We start from the raw sequence: 12,708 nt of genomic DNA, 5'->3' as shown, positions 1-12,708 counted from the left end.
AGAAAAATAGAGCCGGGAACTCGAAGCTTTCCCGGGGCTCTATATAAAGCGCTGGCGTTTCCGGGACGACTGGCGGCATCTGGCCGCCCCAAGGGCCCCGAGATACGGTAATCCCAAACAATACTCGGGGTCATTGTTTACAGCTACCAAACACATTCTGTCCCGAGCTCCATCCCCAAGGACGTGTGCACGCAGCAAGGCGAGGCCGGCCAGACTCCTCGCGCCTCCGCAGCTGTCTGCCGGGTTGCCACTCTGCGGGCGCAAGGAGGGGGCGGGGCAGGCGGACACGCACGCCACCCGTGGGTGCTTGGCTCTTTTCCCTCCTGCGTCCTGGCCTGCCGGGGTGTTTACGCGCCTCTCCCAGCAGGACTGAGTAAATGCAGTCCTTTGACGCAAAACGGATCAGCCCTTCCCCAGCAGCAGCAGCAGCAGCAAAACCCCGAAAACTGGGGGTGGGGACGGGGGCAGAGCGCAGAAGAAATCGTGACACTTTCCCACTCACTTCTCAGTCCCCTCCCCACGCCACGCGGGCCCTCGGCCGCCCCAGTGAGGTCTTGGGGGCTGCAAAGGAGGTGCGGCCAGGGCGCGCACGGCCCTCCCCGGAGCCACCGCGTGTCGCCGGGGCGCAAACAGACGCACTTTTGGTTTTTCTTTGAGCAGCGGCGGGTGCCCAGCCCTCCCCCATCCTGCGCTCGAAAATCCGGGTGCTTCTTGGTCTCTCCCACACAGTCCTTCCAGTAATGCGGGGGAAAGAGGAGGGGGAAGGGGAACGGAGCTTCCTCCGCCGTCCCGGGCGCGCCCAGCCTCGGGCAGGCGCCGCCGGGAGCGCGCCCGCGGGCGAGCTCACACTCGCGCCCCCGCCCTGCCCGCTCCCCAAGTCCTTTCCTTTCTTGTGGGTTCCCGTAAAGCCCAGCAGCCCCCAGACGTCTGCAGAGCATCACGGAATCTGTGCTGATGCAAGTCGCAGGCCTCCCTTCGGTGCGCCCCGGCCTGCCTCCGAGCGCTTTGATCCCGGCCTCCCTCTGCTCCCGAGCTTGCGTCCGCCTCCGGGGCCGCAGCCGGCCCTCACCTTCCTTCCCTCAGTGGTGGCCTGATGCTGCCGCGGGATGACCTCCCCCCTGGCTCGCACCCAATGCAGCCCCCAAGTCCGGTGCCCCTTCGTGGAAAATCATTCCGGGGTCACCCAGTGAGGAAGGGGCCACTGGCTCCCTGGAGTCATAGATGCGACGAAAAGAGGGGACCTTTTGTTGAGCATTGAACTACAGTCAGGCACCGAGCTGAAAACAGGGACTGTCTCATGCCATCTCCCAACAAATGTTGAAGGTGGGTCTTATGCCCAGGTCGCAGAAGAATAAAGAATGAGATTAAGTAGCCTGGGTAGTAGATTAGTGAGCGGTTGGGAGTGCAGCTGAGATTCTTGGACACCAGGCTCTTCCTTTTACCCAGGACATGACATTATCTGTCTCCTTCCTACTGGATCCTGTGTCTGTCTGTCTGTCTCTCTCCCTCTCTTCTACTGGTCTTCCTTTGGTGCATGGTTTTAACTTTGCAGACAGCCTCAGCTACTTAGTGAGGTCCTTTGCAACTCAGTGAGACCCTGTTTCAAAATAAAGAATAAAAAATAGGACTGGGGGTGTAGCTCGGAGGTAGAATGCCCCTGGGTTCCATCCCCAGTACCAAAACAAAAACAAAGAAACAAACAAAAAACCAATGCTCCTTAAATCTCTGGTGAATAAACAGTCCCAGCACCATCCCTGGGCTTCCCGAAGGGATCAGGTGAGGCAAGGGAGGGGGCAAACTGGGGACCAGGAGAAAGGGTGCTGGGGTTGGCTTCTCATTGCCTCTCAGAGTTTCTGGGATTCCTTTCCCCCTTTGCTAATTTCCTTGTTCATCCATTCAGCCCAGTGTTTGGTCTCCTCCAGGCACACAGCCTCACTTTCCTTACACACAGCAGCTCTGCAAGGTCTCAGACACCCACAGGCTGAAAAATAGAGTGTCAGAGCAGCCTTCCCAAGACTGCCCAGCCTGTGGGTGTCTGACCCCGAACTTCCAGCCACCTCAGCCAGGGCTCTGCCAACCCTGGAAGGATGGGAACAAGTTCCATGTCTTAATGATGAACTGTCCTCTATCCATCGTGCCTGAATAAATCTGCCAACGTGCCTTTCAAGTAAACTATACATTTTGATAATGTTTTACCACTTCCGAACACCAGATGCCTCTTAAAATTGATAGCTATTTATATGAAGTGTTTCTGTTCAGAGACCCATGAATCGGTCAGGAGGTCATCAGAAAGTGGGTCTCAGCCCAGATGGTTCAAAAGAAAGGGCTTTTGGTGGTACTGTGATGGAACCCAGGGGTCTTCTACCTCCAGGCTACACTCCCAGGCCTATTTTTTTATATTTATATTTGGAAACAGGGTCTCTTAAGCCAACTGAGGCTGGCTTCGAACCTGCGCAGTCCTCCTGTCTCAGCCTCCCAAGTGTGGGGATTACAAGCGTGTGCCACCAAGCCTGGCTAAAGGGCTTTAATGGCAAAACTTCTTAGGTGTGGGCAGAGATAAAGAACAAGGGAGCTGAAGGCACCTGGAGGCTTGTAACAACTGGAAACTGGCTACCCCTTGGGTTGGAAGGGGGAGGAATTTGGTGTTAGAACCTATTGGGTGCTGTGGCCGTGATGGAAGGCCACCAGCAGGCGGAAAGGAACACCCAATGCTAAAATCCTGTGTTGAAAGGGGGAGGGTACCACACGCATCTCTCCCACCTCCTGCCCTCATCTCTGGCTAAAGGGCAGGGACCTGGTCAGTGTTCTCCCAGGACACAGAAAAGGGTGCGTGGAGAGTGGATCTGGTGGACATGGAGGAGAGGCACTCAACGAATTTGAGGAACTGGCAGAGATGCTAACTCCTCAAGGTAACTTACCATGATTAGGATTTCAGAATGGAGGAGATGACATAAATCTGTGAGCCTCACACTTCCCCCAGAGCAGGGGTGAACATCAGAATAACCTGCACAGCTTTCTTGAACCACACCTCCCACCTTCCCTGAAACTTCACGGAGCCACCAGTGCTGAGGAATGTGTTGTGTCTCTCAGATGTGGGGCCCAGGAAAGGATAGAAACCACCAATCTAAAGGAACCCACAGCTGGGGGCAAGAGCTGAGTAATAAGGATGGCTTTCCCTCGCATGGCCTTACTCCACTTTCTTGAAGTCTCCAGTTTCCTTTGGGGACCCTCCACTGCCCATTCCATGGGCCAGAGGACCCTCACCCTTAGGTATTCTGAGATGCATCATGTAGACCTCTTCCAATATATTCCCATTTCATTTATAGGACAGACTCCAAGAGGAAGAACAGAAGACAAGGAAGTCAAGAAATTATCAACATGGAGGCGATCATGATTGTCATATTTAAAGGGATGTTCTCCATCTGAATGGGGCTTACATGTGCCTGTATGTATATAAAAAACTTACCAAGCTCGATAGATTTGAGATGATGGTGTCTTACTTGCTTTACTTAATTATGGTACCCTCGATTTAAAAAGAAAAGCAAGCGAACAGTAACAGCAGAGCCGCGTTGTTGCCTTAGACCACATTGGGAGTCACGGTTGTGCCCTGCATAATGACATTCCGGTCAACCACGACAGCCTCGTGATGGCATAGCCAGCTTAGTTTGTGCAAACTACTCCACGATGTTCACACAGGAAAGAATCACCTAGCAACGCAGCTTTCAGAACGTATCCCTGTCGTGAAGCCATACATGACCGATCGTACATCAAGGTTTGTGAAAGATTTCCGATAATGAAATGCAAATGAAGCCTTTCTATTCACCAAACCTCACCCTGACAGGCCCTGGAGGCCCCACGTGGTCACTGCCCTAGAAGGCGGGAGGAGATCCTTCTCTACAACCAATATTTTGTTGTTGTTTTAAAGCTGGATGCATTCCAAACATAAAGTGACCAGTGCTATTATTCAAAAATATATTTATGAAGCAGAATGGGACATTTATGAGACATCCCTGGTAGAAATGTTTGCTGGGACTCGAGGAAGCACAGGCTGGCATTCTTGCTTCTCCCGTTTTCGGCTCTGCTCAGGAGAGGGACACAGGAAGGGGAGCTCCAGCACAGCACCCCTCTGGCTGGCCATGTGGCCTGGACCAAGCCCCTCAGCATCCTCAGAGGGCTGCCTTCCCATCTGCACCAGGAGGTCATATTGCAGCCAAGGTGTCACAGGGCAAGGGTGGGATGGGAGTCCAGCAGGAGGCGAAGCTTCGGCCTCTTCCTCCTGCCAGGCACCCCCCAGTTCTACTTAGAAATACATTTCCAGGGTCCTCTTATTTTGAGCCTCCTGGAAACGAGGGGAAGATGCTATTCAGGCCCCCACTTGCGCTTTCCCTGGTGGCGCAGGATGCTCAGGCAGGCTCTGTCCACTTGTCAGGTGGTTTGGGCTCTTCCAGGGTCCCACAGCTACCTGTCAGCCTGGCCCCGGGGATTTGCTCAGCACTTTCTGGGGAAGCCTGGATGTGCTCTGCCCTCAGGCCGCTTCAGTCCAGCCGAGAAGAATACAGAGTAGCACACAAAATAGTGGGGCCATAAGTCAATAACAATGGGGACACCTATAAAAACCTTTTATGGGGCTTACCTTGTACCAAGTGTTATTTTAATTGGGTCATACATATTAACTCAGTTAATATTTGCAACAACCTTAAGAGGTGGTAACAATTATCCTCATTCAACAATAGAGAAAACTGGTTAAGACAGGCAAACTTGTCCAAGTTTCCAGAGCTAAAAAGCAGCCACGCTGGAATTTCAATACCAGTATTCTGGCCCCTGAGTCTTGGTACAGATCATGTTAATGAGCTTCCACTTTAGCGCTGAATTGAACCATTACATACAAACTCCTTCCATACAGTCAGGTCACCAGAACGGGGTTTCATCTTATCTCTCAATAGCCTGGGCAGAGGACAGGGCCCACATACCTGGCCCCATTTTCTAGATGAAGAAACGGAGGCCCAGTAAGGTAAGTCATGGGTCCAAGGAAATACAAGAGGAGATGAGAAATGGGAGGAGCAAGAGGCCCATTCTCCTGTGCAAAGCTCCTTTCAGCTCTGTTGAACCTGTCATATGGCCTGCCCCGCACATACTCTCCTTTCTTTGGGTAGGGCACTGCTTTTCCTTTGGGGATCCTCCATCTTCCCACTGCACCCGCCATGGGTTGACCCTAACCTTGAGCTTGCGGGGTGAACACATGCTCCACTCCAACACAAACATCTCACATCCTTGGCTCCAGTTACTGATTGGTTCGTGATTCTACAGATGACCCAGAACCTGTTAATTATGAGAGACCTGAGGCTTTGGCTGGAACCCTTGGAAAACAAACACTCCCATTTTTCTACTCTTTGGGCCAGATGACTAGGAATAAAGTCACCCCAGAAGCAAGCTGAGCCAAGCAATAAAGAAGAAATTTCTGATGACAGTGTTTGGTCACCTGAAACCCATTATGTCTCCAGGGGTGCCCTCCTAGACATCACAGATAGATGGCAAGAAACTCTCTATTTAAGCCTATTTGAATAGAGTATCTGTCACTTGCAACTAAAAGGGCCCTGACTAATGTGCCATGAACATAGAAAGAGGGCCTACTGTGAACACCTACTGTTTGCTAGACATTTCCAGAAACACAATTACAGGTAAGAAAATGTCCGTGTTCAAAGAATTCGGAATCTGGTGAGGAATGAGAAAGATTCTCAAATAACTTTAAAACAAGTCAGAACCCAGTCGACACAAGATAGCTACCAGGGTTCTCTGGTTAATACTGAGGCTGCAAACGTATCAGCCGGTTGCTGGGCGTGGTGGCACACGCTTGTAATCCCCGCGCTTGGGAGGCGGAGACAGGAGGATCGCGCTGGTTCGGAGCCAACCTCGCTGGCTTAAGAGACTCTGTTTCCACATAAAAATGTTAAAAAATAGGTCTGGGAGTGTAGCCCGTGGGAGTGTATACCGGAGGTAGAAGGGCTTCCGGGAACCCCAGTACCACCAAAAAAAAAAAAAAAATGTATCAGCTGGAACCCATCACAAAGGCTTTGTGAAAATGGTACCAGTGAACTTGGTTTCAGGAATCTGTAGGATTTGACAGGTGAAGGTGCAGGAAGTTGCAGGGCAGACAGCATTAGGAAGGGTCAACATCCGGGAAAGTCTCGTGCTAGAGACAAGAACGAATTGTCGGGATTGAATGAACTCAGGAGAATGGCTTAAAATATGCAGCCTGGGGGTAGAAAGAGAATAACCCTGAATATCTCTGAATATCTGATGGTATTCTCTGTAGAAAAAAAAGCTAGACTTATTTGGGATGACCCCAGAGGACAAAAATAGGTGCAGGTATCGGAGGAGGTAGATATGACCTCAGAGAGTACCCCCAGAAAATATCACTGAAAATTTGAAGCAGATATTTAAAAAGAGGTTGGAGCTACATGGTGGACTTTGTAAAGGGGATTCTGAAGCCAAATGAGGGTCTGAGTCAGCTGACCCTACAAATTCTGTGAGTGTCCTGCCAGACCTTGGAAGTCCACCACAAGACGCAGAGGGTTTAGACAGACGTTCAAAGGCAAGGCTAATACATGGGGGAGGGAACACAGGAGGCAGGAGCAGAATGGGGTGCAAAGCTTCACCTGTAGCTGTGCTCTCTTTTATAAATACGTAAGTGGGACGTTTAATATGGACGGGATATTAGAAGATTCCCAGAATTGTTTTCAAGTGTGTTAGGTGGGATAAGAACATTAATTATGTTATTCAAAATAATTTCCATATTATTCAGAGATGCATACTGAACATTCTATGAACATCGGATGAAATGACATAATGCTTGGAGGGAGTTGTTGTTTTACTGGGGGAGGGTTTGGTGTTGGGGATTGGACCCTGTCTTACACATGCTAAGCACTAAGCTACACCTGTAGCTCCTGTGTTTGAGTTTTTTATTTAAAATATTTCAGCAAAGGCCGGGCGTGGTGGCGCACGCTTGTAATCCCCGCGCTTGGGAGGCAGAGACAGGAGGATCGCGCAGGTTCGAAGCCAGCTGAGTGCGCTGGCTTAGGAGACCCTGTTTCCAAAAATAAAATAGGTCTGGGAGTGTAGCCCGGAGATAGACGGGCTTCCAGGAACCCCAGTACCACCAAAAAAAAAAAAAAAAAAAAAAAAAAAATATTTCAGCAAAGCTGGGCACAGCGATATATGACTGCAATTCTAGTACTTCGCAGGAAGATCACAGATTTGAGGCCAGCCTGGACAGCTTAGAGATACTATATCTCAAAAAAAAAAAAATAAGATCTGGGTATGTATCCTGTGGTAGAATGCCCCTGGGTTCAGCCCCCAGTACCACAAAAATAAAATAAAATATTTCAGCAAAAAAAGGGGGGACAAATTATATATATATATATGCATTCATATACGTGTATATGATTGTACATGTATATATATTAAATGTGTATATATACACTACTTGTATATTTATGGCCAGTTAACAAAGAGAATGTAGACCAAAAGAAGCCAGATGCAAAATAATACATACTGTTCCATTATATGAATTTTGTTGTAAAGCAGAATGAATCCATGATATTAGAATTCAGAATGTGGTTGGCCTTGTAGAGTTAGGATTGGGCTGAGATGCAGGGCCGAGAGCCTCTGCGCTGGCCCAGTTCAGTTTCTTGATTGGTCTTTTCACTCGTGAAAACTCATCAGGCTGTATACACAACTTGCACACCTGAGGGATGGATATCTTATGCGTCAGTAAATTTGTCTGAAAAGCCACCCCCTACACATACAGAGGCACACACCGTGAGAGAAAGCTCAGATGCTCCTCCATCAACAGTTTCTTGAGAATGGAGAAGACACGCCATGGCCTAGGCTTTGAACATGAGTTTTCCTAGGCTTTGAACAATTTCGAGTGCTACCTTCCAGGTAGATTTTTTTTTTATTATTTTATTTTGTTATGGCCCAAGAGAAACATATAAGGGGGCACAGCCTGAAGATAAAAACAGCTTCCTGCGGATTGCCCGGGTGGCAGAATAAAGGACCGGAAAGCAGGAGCCCAGAGTGAAGACTGAGGATGTGGCTGTGGCCACTGTCCAGGAGAGAGCGTGAGGGAAGGGAGGTTTGCTTCAGAGGAAGGGTCCAGTGCCCCCCACAGCTGCCTGGGTGTGTTCAGATAGACTTGCACACACTTGGCCAGGCAACCCTATGTATCATACACACAGTAGAGCCAAGTGCTGCCAGAGTCCCCTGAGTGTCCTGCACCCCATGGACGGGCTGCAAGGGTCAGGGCGCATGCACGTCGGATGCCCTCCCCCTTACACACAAGCCTCTACAGGCCACAGGGCCTGGGGAGCCAGAGCTCTGTTATCTGCACCAATCACATCATGCGATTTCCTGTCCAGGCACGTGAGCCCCTGAGGGGGAGGGGATGTTCCAGGAAGGAAGGGAAGAAGGAAAGAAGGAAGGAAGGATGGAAGGGACTCCTTTGGCTTTTCTTTTGATGTGGCTGTGATGTTTTCAGAAAGAGCCCCCCAGCTTTATGAGCAAAAGAAGGTGATTTGATTCCTGGCTCTGCCACTTGAAAAACCTTGACAAAGTCATTTCATCTCTGTACACCCAACTCTCTTATTTGCAAAGTGAGGCAAAAAAACACTGGGCCTGTGCTTAGTTCAAGCAGCAAGAGGGGCCGGGGCCTTAGGTCAAAGAGGCCTGCATTGAAATCCTGATTCTGTTGCCTGATAGCCAAGGGACCCTGGACAGTTCCTGGACTCCTCTGGGCCCCACTGGATCCCACTCTCAGGGCTGAGGCAAGGATGGTGCACATGTGCATTTATTGAAACATCCATCCTCTGTGCATTTATTTATACACTGCCTTCTTCCTGCACGGGTTTCTGTAGCTGCGGAGAAGAGTCCGCACGTGTTTGCCGCTCGCAGAGCTGCATTCCTTCCTCTGCCTGCCTCTCAGGGTTGTGGTCAGGCTCAGATGGGGAAAGATTTCTGAAAATGTCTTGCAAACTGGGAAATTCCAGGCACAGGAAAGCTAGAGAAAGCAAGAAAGCAGGAAGCCAAGCTGAGGCTGCAAGAGAAGTCAGTCACTTTACAAAGAGAATTTGGGGTCTTGGAGCTCTGAGCCCAGCTGCCTGCTGGGCGCCCTACACAGGAGCCCTGGGAGCATAAGCAATGTCAGGAGGAGCCCAGGCTATAGAGTCCTGTAATGTCAGAGTTGGAAGGAGCCCAAGAGCATGCTCCGTGCAACCCTCTCAGACATTATTACGTAAATGTGAAAACTGAGGCCCAGGGCGGGAAGGCTTGCTTCCGGTCACCGGTCACCCGGGGTGACAGGCAGAGCTGGGACCAGGTTGCCAAGGGAAGAGCACCTTTCTGCTGCCCTTGAACCCAGAAGCCTCCTGGGCCTCCCTAGAGCTGGCTGGGCGCCTGCAGGCTCCTGGTCTGCAGGGGCCTGGCTTCTCAGGGCAAACTCTGGGAGCTTAAGGCAGAAAGGCCAGTGTAAGTGTGCCCGGGGCCCCACCCTGGTTGGCGTGCCCGGGGGCTCCTGCATAGTGCCCATAGCCAATGAACATAATCCACAGCCAAGAGCAAACACAGAACCTTATTGTTAGGGACACCGATTATAGCGCTGGGTTGGGCATTTATTTATTATCACATCTATTTCTTTTCATTAACAGAAAGGTAAACATTCCCCACCCCAGTAACTAGAAGGCTGCAACCCGTACCAAAAGATGGATGATGTCTCTCCAGGCTGGACAGGGAGTAGGTCCTTCTTATTTACATGATCCTTCCATCAGCGCCAACTCAGCTGAGAGTAAGAGATTCAGGAGAGACAGAGAATTTCCCACCCCACTTGGGATCCAGCGGCTGAGCAACTCATGTTGGAAGCTGGAGCCAGACAGACCTAGTCCTGTCCCTCCCTTTGCCTCTTGACTTTGGGCAAGATACTAAATTTCTCTGAGCCTTGGTGTCTTCACCTGTAAAATTTTAGAGGTGGTGAGGATTAAATAATCTAGCTGGTTATGGTGATGCATGCCTGCAATCCCAGTACTGGGGAAGTTGAGACAGGAAGATCACAGATTGGTGGCTAGCCTTGGCAACTTAGCAAGGCCCTCAGCAACTTAGTGAGACTCTGTTTCAAAATAAAAAATAAAACAGGGCTGAGGGTGTAGCTCAAAGGTAGAATGCCCCTAGGTTCAATTCCCAGTATCACAAATACTACTACTATTACTACTACTAATAATAATCTGTGCACAAAAGCAACTGGCATGGTGCCCAAGACACTGGCACCCAATTCACAGTGCCAAGCTGTATCAAAAGCACAGCAGACCTTGTCTCTGCATTATGTCACGGGTGCTCCTCGAAGGCTGATCTTAAAGAGGGGAGAGGATGAGGGTCCGGGCGTAATCTCACTTGGGGGACGGGGCGAGGGGGATAAACTTGGTGGCCTTTTGGGTGGCTCTGTTCACCTAGTTCAGTTTCCATTTCAGCATTTCCGCCTCCCTCTGGCCCACCCCCACCGTCCCAGGCGTGAGTCATCCCAGCCTCTCCCCTCCTCCCTGGGGACCCGCCCTTCCCGGCCCTCCCCAGCTGTGTCTTTCCCTTGGGAGGTCCAGGTATTCTTCCTGCTGTCATTTCACAAGACCCAACTTCTGTGAGACACCCCCACCCCCAGCAAAGTTAGGAAGATTTAGTTTAGACCTGAAAAAAAAAAAAAAAAAAAAAAGTGTCCAGAGAACAAAGGACAGGTGCAGCAGTGAGTCTGGGGTTGAGGTGAGGTGCGGGTCCCCAGGGGGCAGGGCTGCGGAAGTGCTCCTTCTCCCCCCTGGCCCCCTGGCTTCCTCCGGCAGGGTCCCCAGGTCTCCAGGGCACCAGGTAGGACCAGAGAGGCCCCAGGTCCCTAGGAGGGGAGGCCATTGTCCACAGCCTTGCCCTAGCCGCCTGTGGTTTGGAGGAGATGCTTCTAACATCCCTAATATCCAGACTCTAGAATCCCATCTTCTGACAGATACCTTGTTATCACTAGCAAAATGTTTAGGAACAGTGCTGGGACCGGAACCTAAGACCACAAGAAGGCAACCAATTTGGTTTGGCTAAAACAGACTGAGAACTCTAGGGAGGGGATAAAAGGACAATTTTCAAATAAATTTGGAAAATACTAGGCTAAAAGGTTTTCTTTTCTCGGGACCTCTCAGAGCATGTAATATACCAGTAGGAGTTGTGAACCTCCAAGATGCGTTAGCCAAGAGCGGTGACTCAGCCGCCCCCTGGCGTTATGGTGAGGAAACCGAGGCCCAAGGTCATAGGGCAGAGCCGCCGGGAAGTTCGGGAAGTCCGGGGTCTGTGAACCCCCCCTGACATCAAGACTAAGCCGGTTCATTCTTTTTGTGATTTTGTTTCCTCGTTATAATTTCAGGTACTTAGGAGCGGAGGGTTTATTTACTCACGTGTGTTTTATGTGCGGTCAAGGCCAGAACTAGGGCCAATGGGCTGAGGATCAGGTTGAGTGTGATTTCAACTCTATCCAAATAAGAACTTTAAAATAATCAGATTTCTTTGGCTGTAGTTGGAGTCAACCGGAGAGGCAGTGAGCACCTGGAGGGAAGCACATGGCTGACCCCAGGGTGGTATGGCCGGTTGAACTGTGGTAAAGATATTTTCTCATCCAAATCCCCAGAATCTATGGATATGAGCTTCTTTGGAAAAGGGGTCTTTGCAGGTGTAATGAAGTTAAGACTCTTGCAGTGAAGAGGCCATCTTAGAATATCGGGGTGGCCCCTAAATTCAGTGGTAAGTGCCCTTGGAAGACTAAGGCTGCTGGGCGTAGTGGCACATGCTTGTAATCCCAGTACTTGGGAGGCTGAGACAGGAGGATCCCAGGTTTGAGGCCAGTCTCAGCAACTTAGTAAGACCTTCTGCAACTTAATGAGACCCTCTTTCAAAAATAAAGAATAAAATAGGGCTGAGGCTGCAGCTCAGAGGTAGAATGCCCCTGGGTTCCATGCCTCGTAGCACACACACAAAATAAACAAATAAAAATAAATAATAAATAAAGTACGTGGTGACAGCCCCTCAGAGCTGAGTCCCCCATAGATTTCTACCGACACCTTGACTTCAGATTTCTGGCCTTTGAATGTGAAAGCAGACATCCTGCTGTTTAACCTGGGGTGCCAAGGAGGAGAGGTACAGAGGAGAAGGGAGATGGTGCCAAATGACCGCCGGGGCTCTCCGGCCGCTGGGCATCACCCCTTGAGGGCAGCTCTCCTCCAGCAATGGCAACACCAGGCAGGACGTCCCATCAGTGCTGGGAAGGGGAAGCCATGGGTGTACAAGACCCAAGTCAGGAAAAGCAATGGCCGTTGCTTCCCACAGCTCTGGGATGGCCACCAGAAGACCACCCAGTTTGGCTTCTTTGGAAATTAGACCCTAAAGTCAAAGAACCTACGCCTTGCTTCTAACACCAGAAGGCTGGTCAGCTCACTCCATGCAGCAGCTGGGTCTACGCTCTGTCCTGAGTGCCCTGCCTCAGTGACAGAAATCAGGCCTGTCACCCCCCCACACACAAGGGAGAGCACCAGGCACCCCCATGGACAGCCTGTTCCCTCACTCTGCTACACGCGTGCACTTTTACATGCACCAGGAGCTCTCTCACAACAGGCTCTGCCCGGAGACAAGCGGTAACAT

The sequence above is a fragment of the Muscardinus avellanarius genome, assembly GCF_963383645.1.
Source record: "Muscardinus avellanarius genome assembly, chromosome: 15".
Taxonomy (NCBI): domain Eukaryota; kingdom Metazoa; phylum Chordata; class Mammalia; order Rodentia; family Gliridae; genus Muscardinus; species Muscardinus avellanarius.
Note: the sequence above shows the minus strand (reverse complement) of the source record.